Below are 7,486 nucleotides of genomic sequence, written 5' to 3' on the forward strand. Positions count from 1 at the left end.
TCTCACAATTAAAAAAAAAAGAAAGACTGAAAAGCTCAGAAGACATTTTGCTTTTACCAGCATGGTTCAACTAAAACCAGAAACAGTTCTTTACATTTATATAAACTATTATATCTAGTGAGGATTTAAAAAGTTTTAGCATATATATTTTAAATTTTATGTCAAAATATTTGTTTATTTTTGTCAGTTGTGGGGTTTGAAATCTGGGCCTGGACGCTGTCCTTCAGCTCTTCACCTCAAGACTAGTGCTCTACCATTTGAACCACTGCCAGTTTTCTGGTGGCTCATTGGAGATAAGAGTCTCACGGACTTTCCTGCGTAGGCTGGCTTTGAACCATGATTCTCAGCTCTCAGACTCCTTACTAGCTAAGATTACAAATATGAACCACTGGCACCTACCTACATAATTATATTTTGCACATTTATGAGGTATGGTGTGGTAATCCCATTCATTTATATCTTGTGTAATTATCAAGCTATATCATATCGATTAGTTTCTGTGTGTAACATTTCTTTTTAGTGAGACTGCTCAACCCTTATCTTTTCGCTGTGATGAAATATATATTCTTAACTATAATCACTTTGCTTCTTGTGGTATACAATTAATATATTTACTTTTAGTCATGGAAGTCCGCTAATTAAGGTTATATAAAACATGAATTGTAAAGTGAAAAAAATGGTTCCATTACTTGTTTTATCAAAACAATTATGCCTTTTTTCAATTATATTTCTGTGGGAATGTGTAATATTCATTGATTTAACAGTTAAAATTGATAACAGTTGATTCAAACTTGTATTTGAAAATTGCACACAACACAAATATACTTCCACTTTCTTCTACCACATAATTAAAATAACAGTATAGCAAAGCTTGGTGTTAGAGGCTCATGTGTAGAATCCTAGAAACTCAGGAGGCTAAGAACTGAAGATTTTGTTTCAATGTCAGTCTAAACAGACAAAAATGTGAAAACTTGACTCAGACATATACTAGATATTGCAAATAAGGGAAACCATGGGACCTATGCTTCTTTGGGCCTGGCTTACTTCACTTAATATAATTTTTCCAAGTCTTTCTACTTCCTAAAAAATGGGGCAATGTCATTCTTTCTGATGGAGGCATAGAATTCCATTGTGTATATATACCAATTTTCTTGATCCATTCATCTACTGAGGGGCATCTGGGTTGGTTCCATATCTTAGCTATGGTGAATAATGCTGCAATAAACATAGTCGTGCTGGTAGCTTTAGTGTGGTCTTGTTTGTGATCATTTCGGTAAATGCCCAAAAGTGGGATTGCTGGGAAACGGGAGCTCTATGTGGAGTCTTTTGAGGAACCTCCATACTGTTTTCCAAAGTGGTTGAACAAGTTTACACTCCCACCAACAATGCAGTATAGTTCTCTTCTGTCCACATCCCCTCCAGCATTTGTTGTCATTAGAGTTCTTGATTATAAACGCACTCATTATCTTGCCCATGTAATTTTAACCCCTCTGTACAATATTTTCACAATAAAAAAAATAAAAAATACAAAAAATGTGAAAACTTATCTCCAATTATCCAGCAAGAAGGAGAAGGTAAAGATGTGGCTCAAGGAATAGTGTCATCACCCATGAGCAAAAAATACAATGGAGACCATTAAACATAGAGTTCAAGCCCTAAAAATTGCATATACACAGAAGACAACAATAAAGAGTACTGTGAACATCAATAATGAAGACAAAATAGTAGAAAAGATAATGAGAAATGTTGTGTTAACATCTGGAGGACAGAAAGCATTTGACAGAATTTTGATTCATGAGAGGGAAAAATCAAAGTCTCATTTGTACAATCTCATTGTATCTATTTGTGTTGAAACCTGGCTATTGGGTAACATGTGAAAGTGTAGATTGCATTACCTGACATAGCAGACATTGCCTGTGACTATACACCATCCCACTCTGCAAAAATCTAAACTTGTGCTTGTTAATTTAAATAAAACCTCATGTTAGAGACTGTTTGGTTCACATAGACAAGGGTCCTTATTTTGAGGCTTCAGACCAGTGCTTTTGTTTATAACCACTCCTGCTTTACGCCCTTCTTAGCTGGCACCAAGCCAAGACTTTGAGTTATAGACCCAACTGCCTTAATCCCTCCCTTTCTCCAGCTAAAACTCATTTCACATGCTATCTATGTCTTAGAATTAGTTGTTTTCTTTCTAATCCCCACCAGAAAACTCTTATATACATGTAAATCTACTATAAATAACCTAGTTAGAAAAGGTAGTAAGTGTTTAGCATTGGCTGAGGCTCTCATCTGTAGATTTGCTCCTTAATAAATCTGTGCTACACTATCTCTTCTCCATGGCTTTTGAGTCTGAAAACTGATTGGTTTGGTTTGATGTAATCCCATTTATCCAGACTTACTTTGATTTGTTGTGCTTCGTGATCTTTGGAAGTCTTGACCTATGCCAAGGAGCCCTCGTGTTTCCCCTAACCCTTCCTATAACATTTTCAAGGAATCTGGACTTACATTGAGGTCTTCGATCCATTTGGAATTGATTCTGGTGCAGGGGGATATATAAGGATATAACTACAGTTTTCTGTGTACAGCCAATTCTACCAGCACAATTTTTTGAAGAGGCTGTTGAGGAGCTTGAGGCCTGAGTGACTCCATCTTGAGCTAGATGTCATCTTCTGAAGTATGAGTTATGCAGCTGACCATGAGCCCGGCCTGGGAATGAACAGAAGAAGCAATTCCTTGGCAACTAGGAACATAAACTATCCTTGGGGAAACCGCAGGCAAGCAGGTGCTGGAGGGCATGGTGACCCCCGCAGTCAGGCCACAGGTGGTGTTTGTTTAAAAAAGGAACCCTGCAGTTTAGCAAGTGTGTCCTTGAGACTCCCTGTGGTGCAAGCCAACCAGTTTAAAGTACTTCAACCCTCTGATCTAACCAACAACCTGTTTCTGCTTTGTAGTGTGCCAATCATACTATAGAATTGTATTAAGAGTTTCCCTGCGATGTGTTATAATTTGTTGTAAGATGCTATGATGTATACAAAGTCCCTGCCTTCCCTAAAAATTGTATAAAAAGTACTACAACCCTGGTCTCGGGGCCTCTCAGCGTCATGGGCTGTGGGGGGACCAAGTTCCAGCTTGCAATAAAGACTCCTTTGCTTTTACATTGTTGATAGTCTCTGGAGGTCTTTTGGGTAAGGATTCCAAATTCAGTTTTACATTTGGTGCATTGGCCAGGAATCCCCCCAAAGCCCACCCAGACGCCTTAACCAAGGAGTCATGAGAAGCCCGGCAAGTAAGTAGAGGCATTGCCATTCTGAAATCATCTGGTATTTGAGTTCCCTGCAGGTTCTGTATTGGGGTTGGCAAGAGGTCTTGGCGGACGTGCTATAAGACAGCCAACGGGGCCAGTGGGAGTTGTCCCTCAGATCTCCTGGGGGGTAAACTATCCACTAGTGCAGAAGCTTGAGTCTGGCACTTTCTGACTGATAGTTTACAGGGTAGGCTATCCACTAGTGCGGGGTCCGGCACTTTCTGACTGATAGTGTACAGGGTAGACTGTCAACTAGTGTGGACATTTGGGCCCATTTGTAGTCCAGCACTTTCTGACTGACAGTCTACAATGCAAATGCTGTGAACATGTCTTGTCTCAGGGTTCAGTGTTTTGTCTGTGTGTCTTTTGGAATTCTTGGAATGTTTCTTCTCCCAGATTCATCCTGATGCAAGGGCTCAGAGGAGACTGGCTAACACCCCCTTAATATCTGTTTCTCTCTAGCTCCTTCTTTTTTTATGAAACTGCCACTGACCACCTGCAAGTGGCACCAGCAAGATCTTAGCCTCGGGCCTTAGCCCAGGGGGTCTGAGTACGGGGGAGAACCTGTCAGTCTGAGGGGACAGCCACTAGGAACTTCTTTCCCTTGCCCCAAGAGGACTGGGAATTCTCCTCTGCCTTGGAAGGCTCCTGGGTCAATGTTTGCAGGAATCTAAAAGAAAAATCCTCCCAAGGTGAGTAGAGGGGGTCCGAGTCCCCTGGTAAGTGAGTGGTGTTGAGATGTTGCCCCATTCACTGAGACCTGATTTTGTCTTTGTGGCCACTTGTCTGTCTTGTTTACTTTGGTGTGTTTTCTGTTCTATGTTTTCTGAGGTAGGGAAGTTCTGGGTGAGAGTGGCAGGCTCACTCAGCAAACTCTGGATTCAGCTTGAGAACAGCACAAATTTCTGGGGGCCCATTAGTCCCCAACTCAGCCTTTGGTTGTTGTTTTGTCTAGTTCCGTTTTAGAATTGGTACCAGTTTTAAATGTGAATCCTTGGTTTTTGTGTTTATCAGTGTTTTTGATATTTATTTGAACATCTCTGGGGGAATAAAAGTCTCAGCCTCTGGCTGGGCTTGGTCACAGACCTGCTAAGTCTCCCTCCCCCCTTCTTTTGTTACAGCAGCCAAGAGGAGGGGCATGGACAAGCCTCAGGTGCACCTTCTCCTGGTGGAGGCTGCTGGAGAGGTTAGGGTGTAGATAGCAGTGAGCCTGGTCTGGACTTTCAGCTGCTCCAGACAGCTTAACAATTTGTAAAGTGCTTTTGTCAAAATTGGGTAAAAATCAGGCCCATTCAGTTTCAGGTGACCCCCTCACCCAGCCCTCCTCCAACAGAAGGGATTCAAAAGACTGATTAGTGAAATACCTTGCTAAACAAGCAAGCCCTGGAAAAATGAAGCTCAACAAAGGTACTTCGTTTAAAAGAAATATTGTCTTAAAATTTTTTAAAAAACTTTAGAAAATGTACGTACAACTGATTTTGATTTTTTGTGTGCTTTAAGATCTGTGTGTTTTGTATGTGTTTATGAACATGTTCAAGATAAGAGTTGTCAGCATGCTGTAACAATGGGTGAGTTTAAGTTTAAAATTCAAAAGGTTATGAGGTTTGGACATTACCAAAAATTTTAAGGAATCTTCACATTGTTTTTAACGGCTTTTTAAGGATTCTTTAACTTAAAAATTAGAAAATCTGGTGTTGAGTTCTAATTTTATTCCCTTGTGGTCAGAGAGAATGCAAGGTTTCTGAATTTGGACAAGTTTGCTTTGTGGCCTAAAATGTGGTCTATTTTAGAAAATGTTCCATGTGCTGTTGAGAAAAACGTGTATTCTTGTGGAGAGCTGCGGGAGCCACGACCAAAGACGGCCAGGCAGTAAGGCGTGGCCGCAAAAGCAACATTGTAGCTCCTTGGTAAGATGGCGCTGGCTCCCGCCTTCTGTCTTCCCAGTGACAAGTGCTCTCTGTAAAAACAACTCCTTATATGGCTATGACTTGGCTCCTAGTTTGCTTCCGTGTTTGCGACCCTATCGGTATATGCCACGTGGTGCTTCAGGATTTGCCATCCAGGAGACTTATAACCAGAGCGCGGGGGCGGGGGGGGGGGGGGGGAGACAGAGAAGCAGGAAGAAGCGGGCAGAAGAAGCAGGAGAGAAGATGTTGTAAAAGGTCCTGAATAAACCACATTGTGTCTTCCTTGCTGGTCGAGGTGGTCGCGACATATTCTTATGCTGCTGGGTGAAATTTTCGGCAGATGTCTGTTAAATCTAGTTGATCTTTGCAGTTGTTTAGATCTGCGGTTTCTTTGTTGAGTTTTTGCTGAGTTGATCTATCTAGTTGGGAAAGTGGTGTGTTAAAATCCCCAACAATTAATGTCTTTGGATCTATGTAGGATTTGAAGGAAAGTAGTGTTTCTTGGATAAATTTGGGTGCTCCGTTGTTTGGTGAATAGATATTTAGAATTGTAATATCCTCCTGAAGGAGAGATCCCTCAATTAGTATGTAGTGACATTCTTTGTCTCTTCTCACGAATTTTAATTTGAAGTCTATTTTATCTGATATTAGGATTGCAATTCCCGCCTGTTTATGGGGGCCATATCACCTTGCACCAGAATCAACTCCAAATGGATCAAAGACCTCGAGTCAAAGCAGACACTCTGAAAACATTACAGGATGCAATAGGAGAAATGCTAGGTCTCCTTGGCACAGGCTGAAAATTTTTTAATAGAGACCCAGAAACACAACAAATCAAAGAAAGGTTGGACAAATGAGATTGCATGAAGTTAGAGAGCTTCTGCATGGCAAAGGACATAGCTAGCAAGATCAATAGAAAGCCTACGGATTGGGAGATCTTCACTAGCCATACAATGGACAAGGGTCTCATATCTAAAATATACCTGGAACTCAAAAAATTAAATCCCCCGACAACAAATCCTCAAAGAAACAACTGCCCAATAACTAAGTGGGCTAAAGACTTAAAGAGAAACTTCTCTGAAGAGGAAAGAAAGATGGCCAATCAACACATGAAGAAATGCTCAACCTCTCTAGCCATAAAAGAAATGCAAATCAAAACAACATTGAGATACCACCTCACTCCAGTTAGAATGGCTGAAATCAAGAACTCTAAAAACAACAGATGCTGGAGGGGATGTGGACAGAAGGGAACCTTACTGCATTGTTGGTGGTCATGTAAAGTTGTTCAACCACTTTGGAAAGTAGTATGGAGGTTCGTCAAAAGACTCCACATAGAGCTCCCATATGACCCAGCAATCACACTTTTGGGCATTTACCCAAAAGTATACAAACAAGACCACCAGCACGACTATGTTTATTGGAGCACTATTTACTATAGCTAAGTTATGGAACCAACCCAGATGCCCCTCAGTAGATGAATGGGTCAAGAAAATGTGGTATATATACACAATGGAATTCTATGACTCCATCAGAAAGAATGACATTGCCCCATGTGTTAGGAAATAGAAAGACTTGGAAAAAATTATATTAAGTGAAGTAAGTCAGGTCCAAAGAAACATAGGTCCCATTGTTTCCCTTATTTGCAATATCTAGTATATGTCTGAGTCAAGCAGAAAAGGTCAGATCAGGTGATGTTAGGAAAATGAACTCTAAGATATGTATTCAAATGTGTTTTTTTCTTTCATGCATTTGTTTCTAATGCATTTATAAGATTATTTCTTTGTTGCTTTGTATGTCCCTCCCCCACAGTATAACCCCTGCTTTCACTGTATTTGATGTCGGTATAATTTTTGGAGGGGAAGGGGAAAAACAAGTTGTTTAAATAAGGATACAGGTGGACCCGTTGCAACAATGAAAAGTACAAGTTTTCATGTGGAAAACCAACTTTACAACTTTGTTGTGGGGGGGAGGGGCAGGAAGGATTGGGTGGGGGGGTGGGGGGAGGCTGGGAAGGGATGGAAAGGGGAAACAAAGGAGGAGGCTACAATGCTTGATAAGAAATGTACTCATTATCTTGCCCATCTAATTGTAACCCCTCTGTACAGTATTTTCACAATAAAAATAAATAAAAATTAAAAAATTAGAAATCTGGTATTTTAAAATCTAATATTTTAAAATGCATAAGGCTGTTTATACTGTAATCAAGATATCTGGCTTAACACAAATACATTGGCTGTTTGGAATTTAGTTCCTTGGCTAAAATTTGGGGATA

General features: G+C 40.4%; 1 long non-coding RNA gene across 1 annotated transcript; it reads left to right on the forward strand.

Annotated features, from left to right (window-relative positions):
* Positions 1 to 4,367: 4,367 nt before the first annotated feature.
* Positions 4,368 to 7,180, forward strand: LOC138824123 (uncharacterized). The gene is made up of 3 exons (XR_011371004.1): positions 4,368 to 4,714; positions 5,098 to 5,214; positions 5,866 to 7,180. It is a non-coding gene; the product is annotated as an uncharacterized lncRNA (long non-coding RNA).
* The last annotated feature ends 306 nt before the right edge of the window (positions 7,181 to 7,486 follow it).

This window comes from Dipodomys merriami, unplaced genomic scaffold (genome assembly GCF_024711535.1).
Source record: "Dipodomys merriami isolate MVZ:Mamm:240054 unplaced genomic scaffold, mDipMer1.0.p SCAF_1261, whole genome shotgun sequence".
In the NCBI taxonomy this organism is placed as follows: Eukaryota; Metazoa; Chordata; class Mammalia; order Rodentia; family Heteromyidae; genus Dipodomys; species Dipodomys merriami.